The sequence below is a fragment of the Helicoverpa zea genome, chromosome 19 (genome assembly GCF_022581195.2).
Source record: "Helicoverpa zea isolate HzStark_Cry1AcR chromosome 19, ilHelZeax1.1, whole genome shotgun sequence".
Classification (NCBI taxonomy): Eukaryota; Metazoa; Arthropoda; class Insecta; order Lepidoptera; family Noctuidae; genus Helicoverpa; species Helicoverpa zea.
The window spans coordinates 1,727,461-1,744,312 of NC_061470.1; the positions used below are offsets into that span (position 1 = coordinate 1,727,461).

The following is a 16,852-nucleotide window of genomic DNA, read 5'->3' on the forward strand; positions in this document are numbered from 1 at the left end:
TGTCAGCTTAATTTGAGTAAACGTTTTTGAGTTTGAGTGAAAAACTGCTTAAAGGATTAACTTTTAAGTTAACTTCAATAATTAACGCTCTTGTTAACTTCCGATAAAATTATATACTGACACTGATGTGTGCGAAACACTGAACATAAAAAATTTAAATATTTCTAAAGAAGAGGAAGAAGTTAATTTTGAATTGTGTTATTTTTGTTAAAATTGCAACTTTTTAATTTAAAACGATTAACGAACGTTAACTATTATATTTATTTTTAATGTTATAATTAATGTTAACTTTTTGATGAACTGTGCCCACGTACGCAAGTCAAGAGAAATTATATTTTAGTTCGATCATCTTTTGTTTAGCCTGAGACAATATGAATGGAATCTAGGTGACCTAGTGAAACTATTATTATCGTGATTGTAAAGGAAACAGTTTTGATAGAACTGAGATAGATAAGGCTTTTGGAGTGAAGATTATTGTAACTTGTATTTGGTAGATTATTAAAATGAGAAAGTTTGCTTTGACAAGGTGACTTGATATAAATTTAAAGAGTGGCACAGGTATGACCTAGATTGACACAAAAAAAATATAGTATTTTTGTTACACGTAATTATTTAAATTATTGAACGAATTTGGCCTTATTTTAAACTCTAGCTTACTCAAAACTTAGTCAAAATTGATTCACCGAATCTCTTAACTATTCTTCCATTTTTTTTTCATTCAATTATACACCTTAACTTTATTTTAGCTTTTTTCCTATAATCGTCACGTGTTATTAAAGAAAAAATGTATGTGTTTTCTGACTTAACCCACTGCACATAACTGCACTGTACAACGGCGCCTGTTTATTCGTTTTTCATGCATTTAACGCTAAATGAAAGTCGGAAACCTCGCTCGGAGCAATTACAGAACATGCACAAATGCATAAGTTTTTACTGCAAGTGCATACTTTAATGCGTCTGACGGAATTATTCTGTTTTGTTGTTTGTGTGTTGTGAAATATTTTTTCCGTTGTTTTGATGTTTGTTGTTATTTTTTATAATAGGTACTGGTATGATGGAGAATTGTGCTTGAATAAATTAGGGAGGCCTTTGCCTGGCAGTGAGATAATAATTCAGTATGTGAGTTTGAACATTATATCGTAAACTGTCAGTTGTGATTTCTAGTCTTAAATAGCCAATTTTAAAGCACTATTAGAAAATTTAATCGCATATTAAGTACCTAAGCATAATTAAAGAGTTTTAAAGCATATGTTTTATGAAGTTATTTCTCCAAATAAAAATATGAATCAATGATGAATCATCTAGGCATTAAATTTATTCAACAGTTTTCTAATAAATAACTGTTAAAGCTAAAGAAAGTCATATTGGCACGCATCACAATTTCCCTACTGACGTGCCATATGACTAGAGAAAAGGCGCCGAAGCTAATGATAATGAGCACTTGATGTCTATTGACTACAATATACTCATTAACACCGTAACCTCGATTCAGCTCGGAAATATTACTTAGAGCCTGCACAGTTGGGTATGTAAATCTTTCCATATCCGACAATTTTGACCTTTCATGTTTAAGCGTAGTCTTTTTAGGGTTCCGTACCCAAAGGGTAAAACGGGACCCTATTGTTTTCGCTCCTCTGTCCGTCCGTCCGTCCGTCCGTCCGTCTGTCACCAGGCAGTATCTCATTAACCGTGAGAGTTAGAGAGCTGAAATTTTCACAGATGATGTATTTCTGTTGCCGCTATAACAACAAATACTGAAAACTAGAATAAAATAAATATTTTGTTTTTTTAGGGTTCCGTAGCCAAAATGGCAAAAACGGAACCCTTATAGTTTCGTCATGTCCGTCTGTCCGTCTGTCCGTCTGTCCGTCTGTCACAGCCGATTTACTCGGAAACTATAAGTACTACAGTGATGAAATTTGATGGGAATATGTGTTGTATGAACCGCTACAAAAATATGACACTAAATAGTAAAAAAAAGAATTGGGGGTGGGGCCCCCCATACATGTAACTGAGGGATGAAATTTTTTTTTTCGATGTACATACCCGTGTGGGGTATCAATGGAAAGGTCTTTTAAAATGATATAAAGTTTTCTAAAAAACATTTTTCTTAAAGTGAACGGTTTTTGAGATATCAGCTCTCAAAGTCGTAAAAAGTATGTCCCCCCCCCTCTATTTTTATAACTACGGGGTATAAAATTCTAAAAAAAATAGAGGTGATGCATGCTAATTAACTCTTTCAACGATTTTTGGTTTGATCAAAGTATCTCTTATAGTTTTTGAGATAGGTTGATTTAACTCAGTCATAGCTCTAATCATTCATAGCTACAGGGATTAGGTTATGTTATCATATAAAATTATGCTTCAACAAACATTCAGGAAATTATGAATAGATTATACTATTATTTTTAAAAGTAAGACTGCCTTTGATGGATTCTTCATCAGAAAATAGTTTCGCATGGACAGATACTTCAAGTGACAGCTTCAATAGTATCAATCACTTGTGACTCACAGTGTCCTGGTAACATGTCTTCATCACAGCTAAATAAATCATCATCAGATTTAGATATTGCGAACGACATGGAGATCGATAAGACACCCCCAAATTACATTACCGTTCGAAGCAAAAACACAAAAGAGGAAAAACTGATTTCCGAATTTAGCAGCTTCAAGGAAGAAGTGAAGAAAATGCTCTCAACATTTACTAACATTCAAAAGAATGAACTGACGACAATAACATCAAATTTAAAGGACATTCAACAATCTAACAGCAAAATAGAAGCGAGTGTCGAAGGTCTGTCTAACCTGTATGATGAATTTCAAAAAAAGATACAATCTCTTGAATTGCAAACAAAAAAAGACCGGGAATATATAACCATCCTGGAAGATAGGCTGGAGGATCTACAGAGACGTTCCCAGAAAAATTGTATCGAGCTTAAAAATGAAATAAAAATATATCCCACTCATATCATAACAAGAATTATGTCAAATATAAAACTATAACAAACTGGGAACATGCCTATAAATACCTTTTAAGCACAGACATAACTTCTATAAACATGCATAGAGACCCAAACATTCTAGCCAACGCGTTAATAGACGCGATTAGGACATCCCTCCTCAGAAACACTTGTATCATAGCAGTGTCCAGCTCCAAGCGTACCCTAAAGCCCTGGATAACTGTAGGCGTTCTAAAATGTATTAGATTTAGAAATAAACTACAGTTACAAAAGAGGAAAGACCCTTTTAATGTTATTTTAATTATAACTTACAGACGTTTTCGCACATATTGTTCTAATCTGATTAATAAACTGAAACGACAATATCATAAAAAACAAATAACAGATTCTTTAAATAATTCTAAACAACTTTGGCTTAAAATAAATGACATCACTAATTATAAAAACCCTAAGGTACCTAGCACTCATCTACTACACATCACACCAAATCCAATTAACTCATTAAACCGGGTAAACCAATTCTTTGTGACCATCGGAAAAACACTTGCGGAAGAAATTATAACCCTAACTGGACAAACATCTATTTCTATCAATAACGCTAGTGCATTATATCAAAGTAACTCATTCGTGTTGCTGGAGACAGACCCGGCTGAAGTGGATAGCATACTTGGGTCGCTTGACTCAGGGTGTGCTACGGGGTGGGATGGCATACCTGTGGGGTTCCTTAAATTAGCTAGAGAATTAGTAGTTCCTCTTATTAGTCAGTTAACTAATCTGTGCTTTACTACGGGCATATTTCCTACCGCGCTTAAACGTTCTATCATAACACCGGTGCACAAGAGTGGTGACAGATGCGATGTCAACAACTATCGCCCGATATCTGTCTTACCAGCAATTTCGAAAATAATAGAAAAGATAATAAATAGAAGACTTACAAGCTATCTAAATAAATACAAAATTCTCTCTGACTCACAATATGGCTTCAGGCAGGGTCGGTCAACTCTGGATGCGGTCACTGCACTAACGTCTGAGATTGCTGATAAGGTTGATAAGGGTTATAAATGCGTTGCAGTGTTCCTTGATCTAAAAAAGGCATTTGACACCGTATCTGTTTCCATTCTTGTGCAACGACTAGAGGAAATTGGAATAAGAGGGAAGGCTCTCTCCCTTTTCGACAGTTACCTCCAGTCAAGGAGACAGCTAGTTAAAGTAGGTGACTCATGTAGCGAAGAGGAAAACATTGCATTTGGAGTTCCACAGGGCTCAGTCTTGGGCCCCCCACTGTTCCTGTTGTATATTAATGAACTCTGCAACCTACCTAACAGTGGGGGGAAAATCTTCTCTTACGCAGACGACACAGCCATAGTCTATCACGGTGAGACGTGGGAAGCTGTGTGCTATCATGCCGAGCAAGGACTAGTAGTTGTAGACAGATGGCTCAAAGCAAATCTACTTACCCTAAGCGTTCCTAAAACAAATTACATTTGCTTTTCCCCCAGTATACGGTCCAAACCAAGTGCAGAATTTAAAATTAAAATTAGAATACACACATGCTCTGACTCTATAGACCAAACATGCAGTTGTCAAGTCATTAAACATGTCTCTTCCATAAGATACCTGGGAGTGATGGTCGATGAGTGTTTAAATTGGCACCCCCACATTGAGACTATCACGAAACGAGTACGTAAATTCATATGGATATTTAAAAATCTCAGGTATGTGATGCCACAGGAAACACTCAAAAGGGTCTATGTTGCGCTCACTCAATCGGTTATTGCATACTGTTTACCAGTGTGGGGAGGGGCCACTAAAACTAAACTCCTTGAGTTAGAAAGAGCCCAAAGGTCACTTCTCAAAGTAATACACTGTAAACCATATAGATATCCCACATTCGATCTTTACAGAGAAAGTGGCCTACTCTCAGTACGGAAATTATATTATCTAATTACTACCTTATATTTACAAAAATCTATTCCACCTAGTCGAGATGGACGGGAAAGAAGAAGGGATGCAGTGGCTTACTCCCCAAGGGTCAGAACCACCTTCGCCCAGCGCCAATACGCAACCCAATCAGCCTACATCTACAATAAAATTAACACTAAGCTACGGTTCCACAATGAGCCTGCATTCGTGACTAAAAAGTTATTAACTGAGTGGCTAAAAACACTCACCTACGAGGAGACTGAACTTATTTTGAACAGACTTCAGTAAGCGATTTTTTACTATACATACATTTAATGAAGACACGCACACATACGACACATAACATAATAGGCAAACACACTTACGTTCCACACACATACACACTTACACACACACACTCACACACGCACACACACACAATCACTTTAAACACAAAGAGCTGCTGCTACTCAAAATCTAAGATTAAGATTAAGATTTTTGCTTCATATTTTAAGTTTATTTTTTAATTTTACTTTTACTTTATTTTGTCTGTATTTACTTTTAAGTCTTCAATTGTAAAACCTAGTCTCAATTTTGCTACATAAGGGAAAGAGCGAGATAGCCCCAACACAAGTATTATTAATTACTTACTGGGGTTGTCTCATTTATAAAATTATTGTGACAGTTTGAGACAAATAAACATTTTTCATTTTCATTTTCATTTTTCAACTGTAATTTACGGAACCCTTCGTGCACGAGTCCGACTCGCACTTGGCCGGTTTTTTTTGCTAATTTTTGCTCTGGTACGGAACCCTTCGTGAGCGAGTCCGACTCGCACTTGGCAGGTTTTTTTCCAAATATGTTAGGGAAGGTTTGCAGTCTTACTTGATGTAACTTATCTTTTTTCATCTAGCAGTCTGGAACTACAGATTCAGGTTGAAACTGACAAACTCATCAAAAAGACAGACCTGTGTTGCTGGGAAGTTTGATGCGTCACTTCTTGTTCCAAATCAAAACAAAAGTGCTGATTTACAGCATATCTACTAGTTTACGGTTTTTGTGCTTTTCTGACCTCTCTAACTGCCTGTCTGAACTCCTCAATTCTGACACACAAACGACCCACAATAGAACCCACAATTAAACTTTACGGTATAGGTCACTCATAATTGACATAAGATCGATTGACCCGTGCTGATGTTTACGAGCTACTTAAAACAAAATGTGGCGACGCGTGCCTGTGTAAATAACTATGAAATTGTATACAGTATTAGAGGAAAACAACTTTTGTAGTCCTGTGTACATCCAGCCTTAGTGAATACTTTTACTCGACAATCATTAGGAAGTGAAATATTACTGCGTTTTGTAAGAAAATGAATGGAAACGGATAGTAATGAGGCAGTTTAGATTTCTGTGATTTGAAGCATTTTACATAGCTAATTTAATTACAAGTAATTATTCAAAGGTTTTGACTGCCTATTTGGTCCAGTATCTAGAGCATTCTAGTAGAGTATTTAGAGAATCATAGTACAACTCTATCGGTCTAGTATCTAGTGTATTCTAGCAGCTTCTCAACAGTGAAAGAATTGTTTAATAAATCGGTTCAGCAGTTTGAGAGCCAAATAAAAATTAAATTGGTAAAGATCACGGCCCATATTGTTACATCTATAATTTAACTCATCAATCTTATACTCATTAGATAATCTCATCATGATTATCAAACATATCACAATCTCTTTGGAATAAAACTTCTGCCATTTACAAGTACCTACACATTACCTATAACTTGATTGTTATATAATAATATTATAATACTTGCTAGCCGCTATGATGTAATATCCGGCGACGGAAGTTGTGACGTCACTTCCACGGAGCTTTCGAGCTTGGCAAGCTTTTGATTAAAGTTTGTTTATTTAAAATATTATACTTTGTGGAATATAATTTGTTATTCTTTATTGTCATGGTGGCCTAGTGGGCAACGAACCAACCTCTCGAGTATGAGGGCGCCGGTTCGATTCCAGGTCAGGCGAGTACCAATGCAACTTTTCTAAGTTTGTATGTACTTTCTAAGTATATCTTAGACACCAATGACTGTGTTTCGGATGGCACGTTAAACTGTAGGTCCCGGCTGTCATTGAACATCCTTGGCAGTCGTTACGGGTAGTCAGAAGCCAGTAAGTCTGACACCAGTCTAACCACGGGGTATTGGGTTGCCCAGGTAACTGGGTTGAGGAGGTCAGTCCAGGGCAGTCGCTCCTTGTAAAGCACTGGTACTCAGCTACATCCGGTTAGACTGGAAGCCGACCCCAACATAGTTTGGGAAAAAGGCTCGGAGGATGATGATTCTTTATTGTATACCTGTATATAGACAAAAGTATATAGGCAATACACTATATACTATGGATAGGTAAGCAAGAAAAACTGTCTTGTCGCTTGAAAGCGATTTCTTCCAGACAAGTTTTTGACAGAATTAAACTGTAGAAGAACTTAATAATACAATTATATTTCAAACTCGAGTTAGGATAAAGATATTCTTAGATTAATTTTGACATTATCTGCGGGAAACCAAAGTATTTTTAAATAAGCCATACCTATTTACCATTTTAATTTTTTTACAATTTTTAAATAAACTATACCATATATGTAAGAAGATTAGCTGTTTGAATATTTGTCCATTAATTACCTTTCAATATAAATGGATGTCTTAGTCGAGGATCTGAAACAAAAATAAAAATAATTATTAGTATTTCAGATATATACATCATCATCATCCTCCGAGTCTTTTCCCAACTATGTTGGGGTCGGCTTCCAGTCTAACCGGATTCAGCTGAGTACCAGTGCTTTACAAGAAGCGACTGCCTATCTGACCTCCTCAACCCGATACCCCTTAGACTGGTGTCAGACTTACTGGCAGGTATATAAATTTCAATTCTTCTTATATTTAAATTGTTAACCCATTGGTTCAAAGTTGTTTGTTTTGCAACTGTTTTATACGTTTTATCTTCGCGTTTAATTTATTATATTTGTTTAGTAGCTATGTTTGACGTTTGTTTAAGCTTATCTCTGAAACTGCTGTTATGGCTACCTTTACTCAACAAATATTTGTGTATAATGTGTCATGAATTTAAATAATAATATAAGTAAGATTTTAAGCATTTAAGATGTTGCAAGCACGTTTAATTTCAAGGATAGAGTCGACTAATGTTTTAAACTTTTAACAAAATAACGTAAATGTGAGAAGCTTATTGCCGTCGACTGAGCACGAAAACTTTTAGTACCTACTTTAAAAAATCAAAATCATATAAAGAAGGCTGAAAATCAAAAAGCATTTTTTGAACGTCAAAAATACAAAAAGAACTTCCTATGTGTTATTGCGGGGAAGAAGAGAAGTGGCGCAACAAACTCCAGAAAAATATTAAAAAAAAAGTAGTTTATAGTACTTTACTGGTATTTAAATATATGTAGTTTATCGTTTGTGCACCTATACAGTGTTTAAGAAATACCTATTAAACATTTAAGTACCTACCTATTTATTAAGTAGCTTTAGTATTATTCCTTAATAATTCAAAGGTAACTAAGATTAAAATTACCCAACATTGCCACTAACACTTAATTTACTCGTAACTTGTCAATTACTTGCTATTAAAATTCCATTCGGTAGACGACAGTCAACTGTTAAGTGGTCCCCTTATCGCGGGGTGAATGACCTGAGATAAGCACTATTAGCATACAAACTTAGAAACACCTGAGACATAGTATAAGAATGTGCAGAAAACCCACTCGACATTTAATATTGCGGCTCTGAAGTTGCCTACTAATTCACGATGGTCAAAATGTAGGTACGAAAAAACTATACATGTGCGAGTAAACTTGTGTTAAAACTGTGTCAAGAAACTAGGTACTCAAAAGGTAATATTTTAATGAGAAATCTTGATTTAACGCTAAAGTACGTTTAATTAGAGACCTTCTGAATAGGTATTGCAAGTTTAACATAGGTACTGGTACTTCGAATTTTGTTGACAAAATAACCTTGACGAATTTGTAGGGATGGGACTATTAGTGAATTTGGGGTAATCGATTCTATTAGTTCCGACTACTTATCGACAAAGTAATGAAGTTTTATGTAGGTAGGTTGAACGCGCCCAAACGCTCTGCGACGGAACGCATATTTTTACGTGGGAACTTTTCAATAAGGTTTTTAACCGAATCTGCTCATTCTTGAATGTAATAAGCGTTAAATTTATTATTTTCACATCGAAAACTGACTTCTTAAATAGTTAATCCTATTTAATATCACACCATAACCATAAGGATTTCACTAAAAATAAAAAATTAAAACCTGGCGATGCGACGCGGTGGTCTATAAGCCACGGGCGGGTAAAACCACGACACACACCTAGAATAATACAACTATAGATATAAATCACATTGTACTTTTCTTGTGGTCGGGGTTCGATACCCGGCACCCGCAACCACGAAGGACTAAAAAATAACACAAAAAATACTAAAATTGTGTTTGTTTATTTATAGAAAGAGCTTATTTTGCGCTTCAGGGAATTTGTTGCTTTGCGTCTATAAGTATTAAAAGTCTGTATTTTAATCTTTAAGCTTGAGGAATGGTCAATTTTTATGTTGAAATCCGTTTGAAAAGTATTTCATTCTTGTTATTTATTTATTTGTTAGGTATAAAAAACAGTTATCAACTTATAACAAAAAAAACATAAATCTAAGTAAACAATTATGCAACCCATGCCGTAGTCCACAGATAAACAAAAACAAAGTTTGAAAACTTGAAAACCTTTTTTATTACAGTGAACTAAACTATACAAAATATTAATCCGTCCATTTCTTCCGACATACAAGCTTCAGAAACTCAATCATAACGAAACGAGTGATCAATCAAAACTAAAGTCGACTATACGTTATATTTTTTTCACGATTATCGACTAAGTCCCTAATTGCACATCACTAGTCGCCCGAGGCAAAAATGTTCTTCTATGGGCGCAGAGATCATTGAACTCAGCTTAGACCATTGATCTTCACACATGATAAGTATTTAGGAATTTTAATTATTTTCAAGATTATAGAAAAGTATTTTAATATCCGTTTGGGATTTCTTACGTTAAATTTGAGTAAATTTTAAATCAGCTGTAGAGTACTAGCATACTGCAAACTTTTAGTCGGCTGATAGTTTATTTGGGCGCACTAATCAGTGAGTAGGTATCAAGATGAATAGCATCAGACCATGAACAATACCGCTTGACAAAGTAAGTTAAGTATTAAAAAAAATAAAGTTAAGTATCAAAATATAAGAACAATGTAACAAAACAAAAATGTATTTCAAAACATACTTGAACTTTAAAGAAACTGGCAATAAAAGTTATACTTACACATAACAACTTTTTTATGTTCATGTTCAAGAGAAAAAAGATTTTATTTTCAAATAAATCTTTGTCTGTGGTCAACATTTAAAGCATAAATCTCATTTTCGTTTTCGTATTTTATTTTGCAGATAACATGAGTGCAGTATTTTTATTTTCTTGCAAGAGTTGCAAATTGTTAACTTTAAAGTTTTATGGCCTTACTACAAAAACTTAAACATCGGTTTTACACTTGTCTAAAAAAATTGTGGCTGCAAAATGAACCATATGTCAACGTCATAATCTGAATTTTTTTAGACAAGTCTTAAACTGACGTTTAAAAGTTTTTGTGGTAAGACGGTAAATGTATAAAATATACAGCCAGTGTTACAATAATCAAAGAAATATGTAACATACAAGTTTATATGAACGGTTTCACCTGCTAAACAAAGGAACTATTTCCCTGAGAGATATGTTTAAATGTATAAGCTATGTTACTGCCAAGCTACATCAAAATACGTTGAGCAGTTTTTGCGTGAAGCTAGCATTATCCAAACTTTGTTAATAATATTTGTGTAATATAGATGATTCTTAATTCAATTTTTCCTTGACCAAAAATCCTAGCTTTCCTTATTACGAAAATCGCTCAATTAATTCAAAACATTTACCTAAATCGTGTCAACTCATTGCGCGCACGTATTTCGAATAAATTTTACGAATTCAAGTGAAAAAACCTCACGACAGAGCCTTATCTAATCCAAGGTTTTACAACACTTCCTATAAAACAGGTTAATTTTTTAATTCGCACTTTTTCTCGTGGTTTTACATGGTTACATTAAATAACCCTGATAGCAATGTCATTTAAATTAGTAGTGTTCAATTCGACACTATATAGTCGTAACGGATAGTCAGAAGCCAGTAAGTCTGACACCAGTCTAACCAAGGGGTATTGGGTTGCCCGGGTAACTGGGTTGAGAGGGGGTCAGATAGGGTAGTCGCTCCTTGTAAAGCACTGGTACTCAGCTACATCCGTTTAGACTGGAAGCCGACCCCAACACTGTTTGGAAAAAGGCACGGAGGAGGAGGAAGTCGACACTATGTAGGTTTCAGTTTGAAATAAATTTTCAATGGCTACCTTTAAGCCCAATGACATCAGCTGCATTGAAATCCAGCTAACTATTTCTCTATCACGTATGTTCACTTTTACGGTTTTGACCCTACTAACAATATTATAGGCAAATCTTTTTGATTTTTTACGGGTGGTTAAAAGAAAGATTGAGATTTCAGACGTGGCATGGCGAGTTTCGAAGAATCTTACAGTATGTTATGTGAAAACACAATCATAATCCTTTAACAGAAAAAAAAACACTAAAAATTTTAAGTTGTAGAGGAAAATTAGAGTTTCTTTAAAGAAAGAAAGTCTACTCAACATTAACATATAAAATCTAGGAACTAAGCACGCTAGCTCGCAAGCACTAAGTTCTAGGCACCGTTAGGTTTCCTGTCCTAGCCTAGTGGTTAGACGCCTAGATAGCCTACGCCTAGGTACGCTAGGCGATGCCGGACAAATGACAGTTATATTTACGCCTATTTCCTTAATGGGAGATGAGTTGGTATGTGATTGAGCTAGATTTTGAGTTTTTTTTAAATATCTTCTGATAATATTACTAGAACAGAAAACCTAGATGAAAAAGAAAATACTTTTTATTTCCTAATGTTTTTTAGTTTTTCAACCAGAATTTTTGTTGAATTTTATTATAATTGTTTTATGACTGCATACAAAATGTATAAAAGAATCATGAAACATTTTGTATAATTTTCTTGCTTTACTTGACTAGAAAATGCCATATTGTTTCAAGTTGTTTTTTTTCGGGTGTGGTAAAGACTATTGTTTTTTTTTTTTGTAAACTTCTCCATTTTAAAATATTCTGAACTTAGGGTGCTTACATAAAGAAACAGGTTGCCGGTACAGACAAACCTGTACGGGTAGGTACCGATCAGTGCAGGTATAATATTCTAAAGAAACAGGTAAACAGGTAACCTGTTTCTTTATAAGTGAGTGAATAGGATTAAATTGAAATATTATACCTGCACTGATCGGTACCTACCCGTACAGGTTTGTCTGTACCGGCAACCTGTTTCTTTATGTAAGCACCCTTAAACAAACTATACTTACTTTCAAGTATCGTTAAAATCAAACTTCATACTTCTACACAGCAAAAACAACCCGCACAAAAAAATCTATTGTAAGTACACTTAGTGCACAAAAAAGTAGCACCACTTCTTTGTATCTATACTATTTCGGATACGTTAGGTACTTCATGGCTGTATGTTTAACAATATACTAATTTGTAGGTATTGTGCAGTTTTTTGCAGCCAAAGTAGAGAACTTTGACATGATATCTGGCGTCCTATTGTTAGAGGTAAATTGTAAGTTTGTTACTGTATTTATTTCTAAGAAGAAAACATAATAAACTAAACATACATAATTTTACATAAAAATATGTACCAAATCCAAAATTGTAGCGCGTTTTTTCAATTTCTCAAAATACATGAGACAATTTCAAATTTCTTAAAAATACATGAGAAAACAGCCGAATCAAAAAAATATCGATTAATCTCCACCGTACAAAAACTGCCTATTGCATTTACTCAATGAGGGTTTTCTAAAATGGCGTCCACGAGGTGGCAGCACCGAGTCGTCAGGTCCAGATAACTGTCAAAGTGCTTATCTTTACTATGAATAGTGAACGATTTTAGTGTTTTTTTTTTATTTTATAATTAAAGCACTGCATTATTGTTTTACTATTGCGGTTGAGTAAATAAAAAAAACTAAATCATATTGTGTTAACAAATTTTTCAACAAGCTTTTCCTTAGTACCAGTGACTTTTGCACCCTCTCTCTTAGCTCAATTTTTAGTTCGGAAACCTTATTCTGACCGTAGTCCATAATAAAATCAATAACACTTCCAATATAACAGAATTTCAATAAACAATAAGTTCGGACCCTACAATTCCATACTATTTGACAGCTGTTTGGACCAGACGCATACGTGGCGCCACCCTGTGGCAGAAAAAATTGAGAAGACCCTCATTGCCTCGCTTACCTAACAAACAGCGCTTTGTATAACATTGCTAAATAAAAACGCGAGCGGCACGCGCGCTGTCAACGACCGGCGCGCGCACCCGAACGCTGAGAGCTTAGTTTTAGCTGTCTGGAGGATTTGGCTACTTATTAAAGTATGCAAGATGGTATACAGTATATTAAATTGTGTATGTCTAAATGTATATTATTTTAGTTGTAATTAATGTAATGTGTATTGTTGTGGCTACATAAAATGTAATATAATTTTCTGTGTGACATTCGTGTTTAAGCCGAGGAATATAAGGTTAACTGTTGACTAGTAAATGTACACGGTTTATGCTCATATTAATTATGTATGCTAAGCTGTGTATAATTTTATAGTTATGACACGTATTTATAAAGCAATAATTTCCAGATTCTACAAGTGGTAGGCGAAAATATGTACCTCTTTATGTAATGAATTACAGTTTGGTGATTGAATTGAAATTCAAGAAGGGACATAATTTTTGAAATTATTTTTTTCTTACATGCAGTGGCTTTACTGTCGATACAAGCATTGATAACTCTATCTTCCCCGTAAACGGTAAGAGCGTAAAGATTCAGTCTTGATACCATTCCTGAAGTTTTTATACCCATTACCTTACTCCTTCATTTAAGGAAATTTCAACCTTATTGCATAGAACAAACAGCTTTTAATAAATTGCCCATGTTCACTGTCATTTCGCATTCAAGGTGAAGTGAACTTTATTACTTGAACATTAAGGTCACAATTGCAATAAAGCTTGTTGCTTAGAAGTAGCAGAATTCCTCACTAAGTCCTTACAGATAGTTCCGTTTTGCTATCAGCTGGGTGCCTGATAAGCTTTGTAAGCCATTAACAAAACATCAACTTGGTGGAATAGAAAGTTTATTAACATTTTGTCTTTAAATACTGTTTGATTTAGAATACATACCCATACATACAGCACACTTGACTTGACTTGACAGCAGCCGTGACTGATAATCACATAAAAAAGATTTAAAAAAGGCACTGCAAAAAGTCTGCTTTGGACTCAATTAAAATATTAAATTATGCTTTATACATAACATTTTTAATATCATAACTTCATAAGTAACCAGACATTTAAATGAATAAGTAAAATATATAAAATACATTATTGTCACTAACCCAATTTTACTGTCACCAAGTGTAAAAATCAATATTGTGTAACTTTTTCGATCGATATCAGTCATTCGAGTGTAAAAGATAAAGATGGAATGTGGAGAATTCTTTTAAGATTTGTAACAGGAAATATTTTACAAAGATAACATTTTGTAGGGAATGCGATATTTATTTTATGAATCATAGATTCCAAAAGATATACACTTATTTCATCAGATGGGAAAGCCGAGACACAGCTGTGAGATATTGCAATAAAGTATAGAACAAGTGAGCAAAAGAATGGTTTTAACATAATTTCACAAACTGACCTAATATTAATTATTTTAGAACGTATTATTTTGACGAGAAGAAAAGGGAATAGAATAGAATATTCTAGAATAGACTTTTTATTTTTGGTCTTGTTGAAAGCCTTAAAATAATATTATAAACGCGAAATTAGCTCTATCTGTTTGTTTGTCACGCTTTCAAGTCAAAACTACAAACCCCATTCAAATAAGTATATAACCTGTGAAAGGACATAGGTAGCCTACTTTTAATTCGGTTGCAAGAAGAAGATCCCTTGAGGCGCGGGAAACAGCAAATAGATAATGAATTGCTAGGGATAAGTAATATAAATTAACTCTCTAATATTTCTTATAAAAATAATTAAACACAATAAAGAGACCAGCACAAATATGAGTAAATATGATGTACCTACGTATGTAATTAAAATATTTGTATAATAAATTCTATTGTTTACAAAACACAACATTCTTCAAACAAAGAAAACGTTAGAATCAGGAACAAAATAACATAACAATTAGAATTTATTAAAATGTTGTCGACCTCGCTGTGGTCTGACCGCTTATGTGTATGTGTACATTGCAGAAAATAATATTAATTTAATAGGTGTACGTGATTCTAAGTACGTACAAAGAAAATTACTTTATTATGAGAAAATATTGTGACACATTCTACACTAATATATTATCAATTATCTAGTGGTTTATGATATGATAGCCTATTGGTAAAAACACTAGCCTCTCAAGTATAATGGGTTCGATTCCAGATCAGGCAATTAGGTACCAATGAAACTTTTATGATGACCGAGTAAAGGTGAAGGAAAACATCTCGAGGAAACCTGGACTATAAAGTCTGAAATCACCAACCCGCATTGAGCAAGCGTGGTGATTAACGCTCAATCCTTCTCCGTGTGAGAGGAGGCCGCAGCCCAACAGTGGGACGATAAAAATGCTGATGATATACCGTCATTTATTAATTAGTTAATTAATGCTCTTCACAATAATTTCAATGTCTAATACAAAAAGTACACTTGTACAAGTTGAAGTAATAAATTCAATTCAAACGCCGACATAATTCAGAATTAGTTCCGAAGCATTCACTGGAGCGCGAACGTAACGGGTCAATCTATCAATCGACGATTCAAACTGATTGATTGATAGATTGATTCAACGGATTGACATCAAAGAGCCGCACTGACGGGTTACAAGTGTTAGGTGTATTTTTAAAAAATATGACGTGTTAATTACTTTGACGACCTCGATGGCGCAATGGTCACCATGCCGGACTGCCGAACCTGAGGTCCCGGGTTCGATCCCCGGTTCGGTCGACATTTGTGTGATGAGCACGCTTGTTGGCCGTGGTCTGGGTGTTACAATATGTATTTATAAATATGTATATATGTAGCTATATGTAGTTTATCAGTTGTGTTAGCACCCATAACACAAGTTAATTAATAACTTACCATGGGGCTAACCGACCGTGTGTGAAAAAGGTGTCCCGACATTATTATTATTATTAATTAATAATTTCGTACCTACAAATTCTTCAAGAAAGTATTCTTTTCCATATGTAGGTACACTATGTACGTTAGTTATCCACGGTCTACGGATCTGTCCTTTTGTGTGTATGGCCAAATTAAGACTTATATTGATTGGCTAGCTTCTTCCCGCGGTTTCACCCACTTCCCGAAGAAGGCCTTTCCGCAATAGTAGCCATGTTATTCTGATGTATATATCTATATTACTGATAAGTTTCATCAAAGTCCGTATATATAGTTATCGGCACGGATATTGAGCCCTGACCTTCACCTGCGCAGAAGCGATTTACTGCCTTATTGCCTTATGCGTACGGTGCGCAAAGCGATCCCCACTCTTCCAACGAGAGCTCAATATCCGTGCCGCTAACTTTACGTGACAGAGGAATAATCAGGAATATACACATTTTTTCGATGTTCAATTTTTTAATCTGTTCTTTGGTAACTTCTCATATTTTTTTATTACCATCGTAAAATCTAATTTAGAATGTGATTTATTTAAAGTGACAGCTATTTGAATGTACAAAATTATTAGTTAACATCACCGTTATAGAATAATATAATAAGTAG

At 34.6% G+C, this 16,852-nt stretch overlaps 1 protein-coding gene across 2 annotated transcripts in view; it reads right to left on the bottom strand.

Annotated features, from left to right (window-relative positions):
- Positions 1-16,852, bottom strand: part of LOC124639598 — a 112,908-nt gene that overhangs the window by 50,445 nt on the left and 45,611 nt on the right. For both annotated transcript variants that reach the window (XM_047177039.1, XM_047177038.1), the window contains exon 3: positions 7,543-7,575. The gene's annotated coding sequence lies outside the window, so the exon portion shown is untranslated. The remainder of the gene's footprint in view (positions 1-7,542; positions 7,576-16,852) is intronic.